The sequence below is a fragment of the Dermacentor andersoni genome, chromosome 5, assembly GCF_023375885.2.
Source record: "Dermacentor andersoni chromosome 5, qqDerAnde1_hic_scaffold, whole genome shotgun sequence".
In the NCBI taxonomy this organism is placed as follows: Eukaryota; Metazoa; Arthropoda; class Arachnida; order Ixodida; family Ixodidae; genus Dermacentor; species Dermacentor andersoni.
In genome coordinates, this window is record NC_092818.1 from 55,128,033 (window position 1) to 55,142,354 (window position 14,322).

The following is a 14,322-nucleotide window of genomic DNA, read 5'->3' on the forward strand; positions in this document are numbered from 1 at the left end:
TTAAACTTATGTTCAAATTGCACCGGTACGCATCAGGCAAAGAGGGTGACTCTCCTGAAGTAGCGCAAGAAACGAAGGCACCTGCTGACGTAGTACGAGCGTTGGAGGCACGAAACATGTGGGTTACAATGGCGGAGAAAAAAAGACATGGCAAGAGACTCAGAGGCTGATAGGCACTTTCGCTATTGAGCAGTGGTCTGAGGAACATGGAACGTTTCCCGAGGTAGCTGCCTGCAGTGACGAGTCAATCGTGTCAGAAGGCTGAACCGAGGGTTATTCAGTTGATAGCGGCGATGTTCTCACAAAATAAACGGAGGGTCCGTTAGGCCAAGTGCGTTCGGTGGTGGCGAGTTCAGCCAGCCTGGTAGAAAGTCCACAGGAAACGGAAGGCCTTAGGCCAGTGTGTGCGGAGGTGCAAAATTCGGCCAGCCTGCCAGAAAAAGCATAAAAAACGCAGCGCCCGTTAGGCCAAGTGTGAGCGGAGAAGGCAAGTTCGGCCAGCCTGCCAGGAAAAGCACAAGAAATGGAGGGTCCGTCAGGCCAACCATATGTGAAGGTGGAAATTTCGGCTGGACTGCGAGAAAAAGCACAAGAAACGGAGGGCCCGTTAGGCCAAGTGTTTCCGGAGATTGCAAGTACGGCCAGCCTGGGATAAAGAGCACGAGACACGGAGGGCCCGTTAGGCAAACGGTGTGCAGAGGTGGCAAGTACGGCCAGTCTGCCAGAAAAAGCACTAGAAGCGGAAGGCCCGTTCGACCAGGGGTGTGCGAAGGTGGCAAGGTCGGCCAGCATGCCAGAAAAAAACATGAAACGGAGGGCACGTTAGGCCAAACGTATGCGGAGGTGGAACATTTGGCCAGCTTGCCAGAAAAAGCACAAGAAATGGAGGGCCCGTTGGGCCAAGTGTGTACAGAGGCTGCAATTTCGGCCAGCCTGCCAGAAAAAACACAACAAGCGGAGGGCGTTAGGCCAAGTTTCGTGGAGGTGGCAAGTTCTGCTAGCCTACCAGATAAAGCACAAGACACGGAGGGCCCGTGAGGCCAGTGTTGTGGATGTGGCAAGTTCGGCCAGCCTGCCAGAAAAAGCTAAAAGAATGGAGGGCCCGTAGCTCAAAGTGTGTACACAGGCTGCAAGTTCGGCCAGCATGCCAGAAAAAGCACAGCAAACGGAGGGCCCGTTCGGCCAAGTTTCGTGAAGTTGCCAAGTTCTGCCGCCCTGCCAAAAAGCCGCAAGAAATGGATGTGCCCTTAGGCGAGATTTCGTTCGGGGGTGGGAAGTTCAGCCAACTAGCCAGAAAGGGCACAGGAAACGGCAGGCATGTAGGCTGTGTGTGTGGAGATGGCTAGTTCGGCCAGCCTGCCGGAAGAAGCACAAGGTACGGAGGGCCCGTTAGGCCAAGTGTGTGCGAGGTGGCAAGTTCGGCAAGCTTGCCAGGAAAAGCACAATATATGGAAGGCCCATAAGGCCATGTTTGTGGAGGTGGCCAGTTGGGGCAGCCTGCAAGAAAGAGCACAAGAGACGGATGACTAGTCAGGCCAAGTGTGCAAGGCGGTGGCACGTTTGGGTAGCCTGCCATAGAAGCATAAAAAAGAGAGGGATCGTTAGGCCAAGTGAGGGCGGAGGTGGCTAACTCGGCCAGCCTGCCAGAAATAGCAGTAGAAACGGAGGGCCCGTTAGGCCAAATGTGTGCGGAGGACGCCAGTTCAGACAGCTTGCCAGAAGATGCACAAGAAAGCGGACCCGTTAGTCCAAGCATGTGCGCAGGTGGCAAGTTAGGCCAACCTGGCAGAAAAAGCACTAGAAATGGAGGGCCCGTTATACAAAGTTGGCATGGAGGGGGCAAGTTCTGTCAGCCTGCCAGAAAATGCGCAAGAAGCTAAGGAACCTTTAGGCCAAGTGTGTGTGGCCAGCCTGGTGGAAAAAGCACAAGAAATGGAGGGCCCGTTAAGAGAAGTGTGTGTAGAGGTGGCAAGCTCAGGCAGCCTGCAAGAAAAAGCACGAGACGGACGACTAGCTGGGCCAAGTTTGCAAGGAGCTGGCAAGTTCGGGTAGCCTGCCATAAAAAGCATAAGAAATAGACGGCTCGTCAGGCCAAGAGTGTGCGGAGGTGGCTAACTCGGCCAGCCTGTCAGAAAAAGCACAAAAACCCGAAGGCCCGTTAGGCCAGGGATGTTTGGAGGTGGCAAGTTCAGCAAGCCTACCGAAAAAAACACAAGAAATGGAGGGCCCTTTCGGCCGAGCGTATGCAGAGACTACAAGTTCGGCCACCCTGCTAGAAAAGGCACGGCAAACGGAGGGTTCATTAGGCCAAGTTTGCGTGGAGTTGGCATGTTCTGCTAGCATGCGAAAAAAACAAAAGAAACGAAGGTCCCGTTAGGCAAGGGTGCGTTCGGAGGCGTTCGGTGTTCGGCCAGCCACCCAGAAATAGCGCAGGAAACGGAAGGCCTATTAGGCCGAGTGTGTGGGGAGGTGGCAAGTTTGGCCAGCCTGCCAGAAAAAGCATGAGAAAGGGAGGGCCCGTTTGGGCAAGTGTGTTCGGAGGCGGCAAGTAAGGTCAGCCTGTCAGAAAAAGCACAAACGGAGGGCGCGTGAAGCCAAGTGTGTGCAGGGTGGCATGTTTGGCGAGATCGCCAGAAAAAGTGCAAGAAATTGAAGGCAAGTTAGGCCAAGTGTGTGTGGAGGTGGCAAGTTCGGGCAGCCTGCAAGAAGAAGCACAAGAAACGGACGGCTAGTTAGCCCAAGTCTGTAAGGAGGTGGCACATTCAGGTGACCTGCCACAAAAAGCATAAGAAATGTAGTACTCGTTAGGCCAAGTCTGTGCGCAGGTGGCAAGTTCGGTCAGCCTGGCAGAATAAGCACAATAAACAGATTGGGCCCGTTAGGCTTAATGTGTGTGTAGGTGGTAAATTCGGCCAGCGTGTCAGAAAAAGCACAAGAAACCGAAGGCCCCTTAGGCCAAGTGTGTGTGGAGGTGGCAAGTTCGGCCAGCCTGGCGGAAAAAGTTCAAAATACGCAGGGCCCATTTGGCCAAGAGTGTGTGGAGAGGCAAGTTCGGAAAGCCTGCGAGAAAAGCACAGGAAACGGAGCACCCATTAGGCCAAGTGTGTGTGGAGGTGGAGTTCGGCGAGCCTGACGGAAAAAGTTCAAAATACGTAGGGCCCGTTTGGCCAAGAGTGTGTGGAGAGGCAAGATCGGCAAGCCTGCCGGAAAAGCACAAGAAAGGGAGCGCCCATTAGGCCAAGTGCGTGCGGAGGTGGCAAGTTTGGCCAGCCTGCCAGAAAAAGCATGAAAAAGGGAGGGCCTGTTTAGCCAAGTGTGTTCGGAGGCGGGAAGTAAGGTCAGCCTGGCGGAAAGTGCACAAGAAGCCGAGGATCCTTAGGCCAAGTGCGTGTGGAGGTGGCAAGTTCAGGCAGGCTGCAAGAAAAATAACGAGATGGAAGACTAGTTAGGCCAGGTGCCCAAGTAGGTGGCACGTTCGGGTAGCCTCCCAGAAAAAGCACAGGAAACGGAGGGCCCGTAGAGCCACATGTGTGCGGAGGTGGCAAGTTCGGCTAGCCTGCCAGAAAAAGCACAAGAAACAGAGGGCTCCCGTTAGGCTTAATGTGTGAGGAGGTGGTAAGTTCGGCCAGCCTGTCAGAAAATGCCACGAAACCGAAGGCCGTTAGGCCAGGTGTGTGCGGAGGGGACAAGTTTGGCCAGCCTGCAACAAAAAGCACAAGAAATGGTGGGCCCATTAGGCCAAGTGTGCATGGAGAACGAAACTGGCCAGTCTGCCAGAAAAGGTCACCTATGGCTGCTCGGATAGGTCAGTACAGGTTGTGAAAGAGAGACGTCTCCCCAAGAGGACAAAGCCGGACGCGGTGGAAGCGTCCAGAAAAAAAACGTGCGAAGCGCCAAGGCGCCGAGGCAAATCTGCGAAAGTCAGGATCCAGCCGGAGAATCAAAATGCGAAGGAGTAGATCCCAAGCCTAGGGGTTTGCGCAGATGGGGGGGGGGCGGCATAACGCATGTCGTACGAAGGAGTGTTTCGCGAAGATTCAAGCGTAGTAACCGCCACCTAACCATATTACGGACGTCTCACCGTAAGCAGAGAGACACAGGGAAGCATCGTGGAGGCTGCTAGAAGAGTCGGTCACTGGCGTGGGCAAGGAAACGCAACTGGCTCGCACATAAGGGGACAATGCACGCGTGGGTCTGGCAATGTGCACCTCTTCCAGTACTTGGAGGCTGCTGTGCTAAAGTTGCAGCTACGAGTTGCGTCAGGCAATAGCTGCTTTTGACTGCTTGGCGACCGCACCTTGCGAGAATACCAAAATGCAGGACCCTCTCGAGCTGGTCTTAAAGCGGTTGAGGCTTGAGAAAAAAAAATAAGTCAGAATGACGCGTTTAAAAGTGTTTTGTTCTTTTGTATTCTCACTTTAGGGACCACATTTGTGCGTTAAACACTCTCGAAGCATAAGGAATACACGAACATTTTGTTAGGTTGTTAGCATTTTGGGCTGAGGTTAGATCCCCATTTCTATTTTAAAGTTTACATGATCACACGTGGAGAATTGCAAGAAAACAGGGTCAGTGTTGCATACAGTTCGGAAGGTTACGCACAAGTTGCACAAGTGGACAAGTTATGTTATTGCGGGATTTCATAGCGAGTCGTGTTTTATTTGGCATGAGTGCTTTTTAAGAGGGACGTTTTTTTAGATTAAGTTCATGAGCTTTAATTGCTTCGACAATATTAATTTTGTGAACGTTTAAGTTTTACGGGCGTTTGTTAGACAGAGGACAATGTTGGCCTCTTCTGCTTATGGTATGGAAGATTTTTTCAGTTAGTATGATGTTTACTTTCATGAAAACGTTACAGCTGAAAGCTCGAGAAAGGAAAGCGTCAGTGTTTTTGTTTTCTTTAGTGACACGGAGATGTAGGCTGCCGATAAAAACGTCAGTGTAGTTTTGATTGCGACTTGTTTTGGATATTTCGCACAATCTTTAAGTTTTTTTCTTATTTGTCTGATTTGGTGATTTATTCCCGTCACTCTGCATCGTATTATGTAAAGGTACGTCACCTAAATACGGCCAGCTGCTCGGATGGAGCGTAGCTTCAGAGTAGCACGATTTAGAAGTGCGCTAAAAGAAAGACGGAATAAGACAGGCCTCCTGAGCTAATCAAGAAACGTGATAAAGGTTGGAGATGGGTTCTTTTTGTTTATTGACCTTATGTAATGATTATGTAACTCTTGTGCTAAGTGTTAGGGATATGAATTAATCGTGTACAGTTCTCCCTTCGCTTTCGTGATCTGTGGAAGCTCCAATTCATGATTATTTAGCGTGATTACGTTGATGTCTGTTTTCGCGGACACATAGTTCAAACTCTCTTGGTACTTGAAGTCTTGGTACGGATTAACGTTCACCTTGCGTTTCCAGGTGTTCTTTTAGCTACGGGGTTGTCAAATTATTTGAATTTGTACAGTCTGGCGATGAGATTGGCCTGCATACGGCGTTTGCGGCATTGCGTGTGGCTGACCAAGGTCCCTGCTTCCAGCTTGTTATCTGACATTTATGTAGTCTAGTCAGAGCCCCTCTTCATCGTCACCAACATCAGATATGAGCACATAACCCATTTCATGTCTAGTAGGCTTGAAAAACAGCTAACCAGCCACTTGAAAATTATCCCTGGTAAGTAAGTAGTAAGTGCCCCACTGCCTTGTGAAAAACAATGAAAAAGAAAATTGAAAACGCTGCATACAACGACATACCCGCGCCTACTAGAAATGCTTAATCGTTTATGTTTCCGTTCGTTTTACTAAAACATTTTGCAAATTTTATTCAAGCTTCCAGCACAATTCCAATCGGAAGTGTTTCAAGATGTAGGAGACACATTTCGAATATTACTACTTTCATCGATGGTTTTGTGTTGACGCACAATCTCTTAGTGCAGAGTTGTGTTTACAAGCTCCTTAAAGGTTTACTATATGCTAAGAAAGTACGGGCGGGTCGGAATAAGAGAAGACGCACAAGGATGCCGTACACCCAGTTGTGCGCGGCTGGAGAGGGACAGTGTACGTACGCGCGCCTCTTTCCTCGCAAGCGCGCTGGCGTTTGTCTATGCCGTACGACGTACGTATACAGGGCATCCCACGTAAATTAAGCCAAGTTTCAAAATATGCCAATGCCACGTAGCTGTGCGGAACAAAGGTTGTTTTGTGTGCCGTCGCTTGGCGATACTCAGAGCATTGTTTCATTCCGCCTAATTAGATAATTAGTCTTCATTAATTAATTAGATTCTTAAATAGTATAATTTTATGAAAAGTGTCAATGAGAAAATTGTAGAGCGACATAAAAAACTCCCGATACAGCTTTCTCTTTCTCAATGCGTGCTACATGAACATGTTTTTCCGACCGTGAACGAAGCCCACAAATGCACGTGAAATTGCCGCGTGACTGATTGCTCGAGGCACACTGCGTGTATTTGCGGACTTCTTTCACGCTCGGAAAAACACGTTTATGTAGCGCGTATTGAGCAAGAGAAGGCTGTATCGGGAGTTTCTCATGTGGCTCTACAATTTTCTCATGGGCACTTTTAATCTAAAGTACATTATTTGGAGTGTTCATCTATAATTAGGACTAATTATGTGACCAGGTAGAATGAAAAAAATACAAACCTGAATATCTCCAAGCGACGGCAAACCACATTACCTAGGTTCTGTCCAGGTACGTGGCATGCCCATTTTGTCATTTGGCCAGTGTTACGTAGGACACCTTGTATATCGCAAACGCGATTCACCTTATATATATATATATATATATATATATATATATATATATATATATATATATATATATATATATATGTGTGTGTGTGTGTGTGTGTGTGTGTGTGTGTGTGTGTGTGCATGTGTGTGTTGGTTTGCTTCAGTAAATAGCCGCCTCGACTCGTGCTCAGCAGCGCTGCGCTGCTGAGCACAAGGTCGTGGGTTTGATTCGAGCCGCGGGGACTTCGGGGTAGCGCAAAAAAAAACCCGGAATTTCCTATTACGGCGTGTGTCTTAATCAGGTCATTCAAGGATTATGGCACGTAACGTCAGCGAACTTAACTTCATTAATTTTGCTAGCAGCATCGCACGCATGTCCTTACAGCGCGCAGTGTGGTCTTTCTAAAACCGAGGTATCAGCTATAGCCGCCGCTTAGCGCACGTAGAAACAGAAAACGCAATTTCAAAATTATAAAAGATCTCGTGCACGACAGAGCTTTGTTATGTCAAATAACTCGCGATTATTTTTTGTCTTTTGTGGCAGTCACCCTCTGAACTGATATTTTATGACAGTGCAGTTTAAATAAATCTACAGGCAAATGAAACAAGGCACATCGACATAATGCACTAGAAGGCAAGAAGCATGCGCTATGTCAGGTTAAAGCTGCAGTTTCATGTTCAGCAAATTTTTGCATGCTTCGGAGGGAATACTTATGTCGACTATACAAGTAGCAGCATTTTCTTTTTCAGTGGGACGCGAAACACTGAGGACAACGCCGATAGATGCACGATTATCGTGTGCACTTGACTACATATGCAGCGCGGAAGGAAAACGCGAATAAAAATACGGCACCAGCCAGTAACAGCCTCCACAGAGCAGGGCGGCGTCTCCTGTCTCCACGGCGGTAGCAAATAGAACTGTCTTTACTAAGAGGACATTATTCATTGCGGTCATGACAGCACATACGCAGGAACTGCAGCGACACTACGCAAAAGACGGCCTGCAATAAAAAAACATTTCCCACTTGAATTTTTAGGAGAAACGAACTGATCAGTTCATTACGTCGTTTCATTAAAACCGCGAAAAAATTGTGATTGGACTTTTACGTTCGCGCTCGTGCGGCAGTCTCAGTGCGAAGGTTAAAGAAGAAAGATAGCGAAGCCTTTGCGGTGCGCGCGCGACAGAAGCCTTGCGACTTACCCCATCGCCGAAGGAAGGGAATTGGCTCCGTTCTTTTGTAATTGCCGCCACGCGCTTGAGCTTGCCAATGAACGGCCGACTTTTTTTCTTTTTTTTTTGGGGGGGGGGGGGTACTGACGAAATAATTAGCCCCATTTCCGCTGTTCGTCACCCGGAGGCTGACACCTCCAACCTCTGGTTTCGTCAGCAAGACCGCCAAAAGAGCGTTTCCTGTCGCCAGGCGCGCGGGCCAATTACACGAGGCGGGCCCGCTGTGCGCCGTCATCGCAGGCGTCGGCCTCCCTTTGCCGCATCTCCCCGCAATTCAGCAGCACTATTTAAGCCCAGCGCTGCGATGGTGAAGAAGCAAGCCGGCCAGCACGTTTTACAGCCATTACTTTTTGCACAACGTTATTTCCTTTAGAAAACATAGCTTCTTTCCTAAAGAAGCACATTTTTTTTTTTTACGAACCAACTGCAGGTCTTGTTATAAAACTGCGTTACCCGCCACGGCGCCTCTGCTGCCGTGAGGTTGTGCAGTAAAGCACAAGGTCGCGGGTTCGATTGCTGCTTGCAACGGCCGCATTTCGATGGGAGCGAAATGCAAAAGCGTTAATGTACTTGGATTTAGGTGCGCGTTAAAGAGAACCCCCAGATGATCAAAATTAATCCGTAGCGGCGTCCCCATACGGCGTCCCTCGTATCGTATCCCGTGATTTTGGCTCGTATAAAACAGCAACATTAAATTTAAATAAATAATACTGTGCTTGAAAATACTTGTGATAGTAAGTTCAGATCTTTCGCATGGATGCCGCTGACATACCATGTCCTCTATCCTTAATCGCCGTTCTAGGTGCACGTTGTGGAACTTGCGCTTGCAATTTGCAAATGCTGCGCTACTAGGGGGAGCTAGCTTTCTTCTTTTTTTCCGTTCTTTTTGTTTTTGCAACATCTGTCATGCACTCGTTGAATGACACCTGGTGCCTCTTAGATTTCGATGCACACGTTTGTATCTTTTCTCCGCATTTACCGCGTCTTTCTTTTGTTCCCGCATGGTTAAGTACGTGACAAACAAGATGATTCACAAAAGGTGGCTAACAGCTTTCCAGAACGCTAAAAGTAAAAATGTTTTGAGTTATCTCACATATCAAAGGTACGTATGACGTACAAAACGATTCAGACGAAACGCTTCACAGAGCAGCGGGAACATTAAGTAGGATTTGCCAGAGGGAAGCGCGTAGGGCTCGAGTGCTCGTTAAAGTACTGGAAACTGCTTGACTAAATTTCGCTTCATATAACTTGAGGTTGGGAGAGTTAGGTGTCCATCTTGCAATCCCAGCGCGACACGTGTATGGTATGGCTGAAATGTTGGTATCGCACGCCTTCATTTCGACAACTCACGCCTGTATTTTCGTTCTTTAGATAGTTGATCACTTTTACGACATGACGTTTTTGCTTCAGATGCGCGTCATTAGGTCTGGTACGGGCACCTCCCGACGTATGTAAGCCGTGCTTTCCCCTAATTATAACCTCATAGAGCCTGTTGGATGTTCTCTACTGCCTGTTGTTGCTCCTACGTTGCGTTTCATCAGATGATATTTAGAAAGCGCTAGTTGTAGCGAGAAAAACCTCGGCTTCAAATGCAAAAAAACAAAACAAAAAAGAACACGTTAGCCTAAGAGCCAGAAGTTTTAACGGGCATTCTTCCTTTAGTGGTGCTGAAACCTGAGCTAGTTCCTTGTCTCTTATGAATGAGCATGTTGCAAAAAACAAGGGACGGAATCAACTCCGTGCTCTTATTTTCGTCGTTTCTGTTCTTGCTTTCACTCTTTGATTATATAGCTAATAAGTCGTAGACGCAAGCGAGCGGTATTGGACATGAGCGCCAACGGTTGGACGGATGGAAGGATGCTATGGGCGTCCCCCTTGAAACGGGGTGGGGGCTTGCGCCATCAAGCTTTTTTTTCCTTATTTTGCCTAATGTTTTACCTAGTGTTTTTTTAACACACGAAAAGTTAACAGACATCAAATTTTCTGAACCATCTTGACAAAGCGGCGCCATCTAGAGTCTTGCCGGGCTGCGCCGCCATGCTTGAATGTGCGGCAGGCAGCAGCAGCTCTTGGCTGCGCGAGAAAAGCACTTCGGTGAACTGCAACAGAGGTTTGGAATGTGTGTGGGTGTGCGCTGTCGCGTGTTTCTTGTGTTGAAAAAATTGCGAATTAAACTGCGTATCACTGCCTCTGGCACGGTCTAGCTTGAAAAGGCTCCCATTTAGCATATAGGGAATCCGCAATATTATGCTAATATCTGCAAAGGGACAGAATATACTAGACGCTGGTTATATGAAATCAGATCAGGCATTCTCAGATCATGAACAGCAGGTTGCCATTATCCATCAAGAGAAAAGTGTATAACAGCTGTGCCTCACCAGTACTCACGTACGGGGCAGAAACATGGAGGCTTACGAAAAGGGTTCTACTTAAATTGAGGACGATGAAACGAGCTATGGAAAGAAGAATGATAGGTGTAACGTTAAGGGATAAGAAAAGAGGAGATTCGGCGAGGGAACAAACGCGAGTTCATGACATCTTAGTTGAAATCAAGAAAAACAAATGGGCATGGGCAGGACATGTAATAAGGAGGGAAGATAACCGATGGTCATTAAGGGTTACGGACTGGATTCCAAGGAAAGGGAAGCGTAGCAGGGGGCGGGAGAAAGTTAGGTGGGCGGATGAGATTAAGAAGTTTGCAGGGACAACATGGTCACAAATAGTACATGACCGGGGTAGTTGTAGAAGTATGGGAGAGGCCCTTGACCTGCAGTGGGCGTAACCAGGCTGATGATTACGATTAGATGAAATCAATAAATAAACACATACGAATGAAAAACCACAAAGAAAAATGAATAAGCAAATCTACCCGGCGGCACGCGACACGCTATCTACCAAGCCTGCAGCCTGCCAACATGTACGGCACCTCTCTCCTTCCTGGAACAAAATATCGACTATTATAACTTTTCACTGTGACGAACTTCATAGCAAACATTTGCTTGAAGTGATACGTTAGGTTGACCTACACTGCTAAAAAGTTACTACCAAGGCCTTCGTGTCAAAACAGAGTTGTAATCAATCCCGAAATACTAAGTTCGTGTCCCCTTATAAGTACATAGTACAGCACATCGCCTACGGAGCAACAGTCGTTGGTATTTGCTGTTCCATTGTACATTGTAAAGTGTAGTTGAGTTTTGGCATGCTAGCGTAGTTACTAAAGTCTTGTTTGCATATAAACTATCTTCGGGCTTTTATGAGTATATGGCAAAGAGGAGACAGCTTCTTTCCCCCCATTAATGCTATTATATTGTTTTGGTCATCATCACCACAATCAATATTGTTGTTGTTAGGTTTGCGTACGTAACAACAATCACAGAGAGGCGAACGAGAGCTAGTTGTCAAATACCACCGGCAGGGGCACAACGTCTGTTGGCTCTATAAAGGAAAATGTTCAGAAAAAGCACAGTGAGTGAGGAATAGGACAGAGATTGACCGGGAGAGGCCTAGTGAGTGAAAAAGAAGTGTGGAGAACAACAAAAGAATAAAACATGCATGTGCGTCACAGACTCATCTGGCGGTGCCTAACGTCCGGCGAATCGTCCGTAAATATAGAAGAAAGAAATAGATCGTAATGTTAAGCCTGTTTCACATGATGCGATTTTCGTCGCACCGGAAGTGTGATTTCCGTCGTTTGCGATGAAAATCGCAGTCGCAGTGCCGACCCCCCGATTTTCGGCTGCGACCAACCGGTTGGTCGCACAGTCGCACCGTCGCACCGATCGCTGCGATTTTCCGTCGAAATTGCGCGGAGAGCTGTCAACGGAGCTATTTCGCCGGTTTATTTTGGAAAATGGCGTCTGGCACGACAAGTGCAATGCGCGGAGACGTGGATCGTCAAATTCGGTACGTACGCGAAGGGAGAATAAAAAACTTGTACCGCATATTCGATTCTCCCATTTATGAACATTTGTCGACACGGTACGCAGCAAATAAAGTGCATTTTCACGTTTGCTTCGTACGCCTTTGTGAGTTGTCAGTGCTAGGAGGTGTTCGGTCCCCAGCAGAAGACGAGGTCGTCACAATTTTCTTTTGTTGAGTAGCATGCAAAAATCGCGCTTACGGAGCAGCTTGAATTATTTCAACCTCGGCAAGGGCAAATGACAAGATAGCAAAGTACCCGAAGTTTCAACGTTGCGCTGAACGCGGTACCGTTCAGTTGCATTTTCTTGTCGGTTTTCAAGCATGAATTTCCCGATGCATCTTGAAAGCTTATCTTGCCTCTTATTAAATTTGACAGAGCAAAAGTGTAAGCTGTCGTAATGAATTTGCTACGATAGCATTAAATCCGTGGCTTGAATAAAATATTACATGTGCGTTAAGTTGCACCTCTTCTCTGGAGAATTTTTTTTTCCTTGCACAGAAACCAATAAACATTGACTATGTTGCGGACTTTGTATCCTTACTGCATCTGTATGAACACTTGCTCTGCAACGTAATTAACTGTACAGCTAGTAGATTAAGTAAATTGTTTGCTATAGTGGCACAGTGACAACGTAGCTTCCTGCACAATCATGTAGAACTCGTGCAACAATGCGAAAACCAGGCAAACGGCCTGTTCTTGTGGGGATAAAACAATATAAAACGACACGCTGAAGAAAAGTAAATCGAAACTGCGCGGTGACGTCAGCCAGTAGAAGCAGTTCTTGCACGTTCACAGCTGATCAAGTGTGCAGAAACATTCATGCCTTACATGTTTCTAGTAAGTTTCTAATAAGTTTGTGATCACATATATGAGTGTGTAAACCCATGTAACGATATCCGCTGCGATTACTATCTTTGTAAGTAATGAAATACCATGCTACTTGAAAAACATATATTACCCGAGGATTTTTGAACAAATTTCTGCGTTTCAACTATACACAACATGTGGTTTATTCAATAAAAGACCACAAACTGGGCTTGTTTGCAGTGACAAACTTATTCCAAACTTTACTTACATACAGGCAAAAAAAAAAAATTATAGACAGACATATCGTTCTTCAATTTGTTCACCTGCCACTGTGGCTATAGCATTCTGCTGCTAACACAAGGCGAGGGGTTGATTTGCCAGCCATGGAAGTCGCATTTTGATGGGAGTCACAGGTGAAAAAAAAAAAAGCTCTTGCACTTAGATTTAGTTCATCACCTTTCACTGAACCCTTACACTTCAAAATACTATTGCATAGGGGGGCATGCTTATGCACCAATAGAAAGCAAAGGGCAGAATTGTAAAACAACCATCTTTCGTGATAATTCGAGTGTGTAAATATTCATTGGATCAATATGTATTGTTCAACAGCACTGCACAAATAAGCATGATCAGGTATAGCAAGTAGGAAGCTGGTTCTACAGATGTGTAAATGTCAAGGCATGAATGCCCATGCTACGTCGCACACATAGCACAAAGAAAACCTTTTTCAAGAGTTGTCCCTTCTGGCAGATATGAGTGGGCCATAAGCAGCAGAAACATTATTGCAGGACATTGTGTAATACCGCCTATGAAGGAATGAAGAGAGTGAAGAGGCTTTTAACAGCAGTACCTCATGCTACTCTAATAAGAAGAACGATGAGCAAAAACATTTCTGGTAGAGCACTTAAACAGTAAATTTCTGAAAGACAGAAAATTCCAGGTGAGAGTTGGAGGTACATTTGGCCCACACACACCAACAACGCGGGCATACTACAAGAAACACTACAGCCTATGGTGTATTACAGTCTGTGGGAAAGCTATCTTATACAGAAATCAAGAATGATGCAACAAGCCCTCAACAACACTGCAGACTTTCTTGGCAAGTCTGGCCTCTCGCTTTCTGATAAGTCAGCTCATATCGACGGCGGAAAAAAAAAAGACTAGAATCAAGAACTGCCCCAGATTACACATTGTGATCCACATAGCTGGACAAATATGCCTGCAAGTCAACATCTACAAATCCTCAGCTAGTGTAAGCCCATGACGGCAGAGCCAGCACGTGGGTGAAACAATTATGCAATGCCTGGACGCAACTTCCACACCTGGTGAAAAGAATAATCTCGAAATAATGAGGGTGTACGAGTGGATACTATGGAAAATCACAGATGCTGTGCTTGTGTCCAAGGTATAGTACGGTATGAATTACCAGCAGCACACAAAAAAGACAACTGATCGAATACAGGCATCAGGTAGTAATAATAGGTCTTTCCAACTTTACCATGCTTGAAGACCTCTATGAGAAAGAGCTAACGAACAAGCACCTAGACAGTGTAGAGTTGCAGCCTGCAGCAAAATTCTTTGTCTCAAGAGCTCAGAACCTCGTCCCAACATACTAT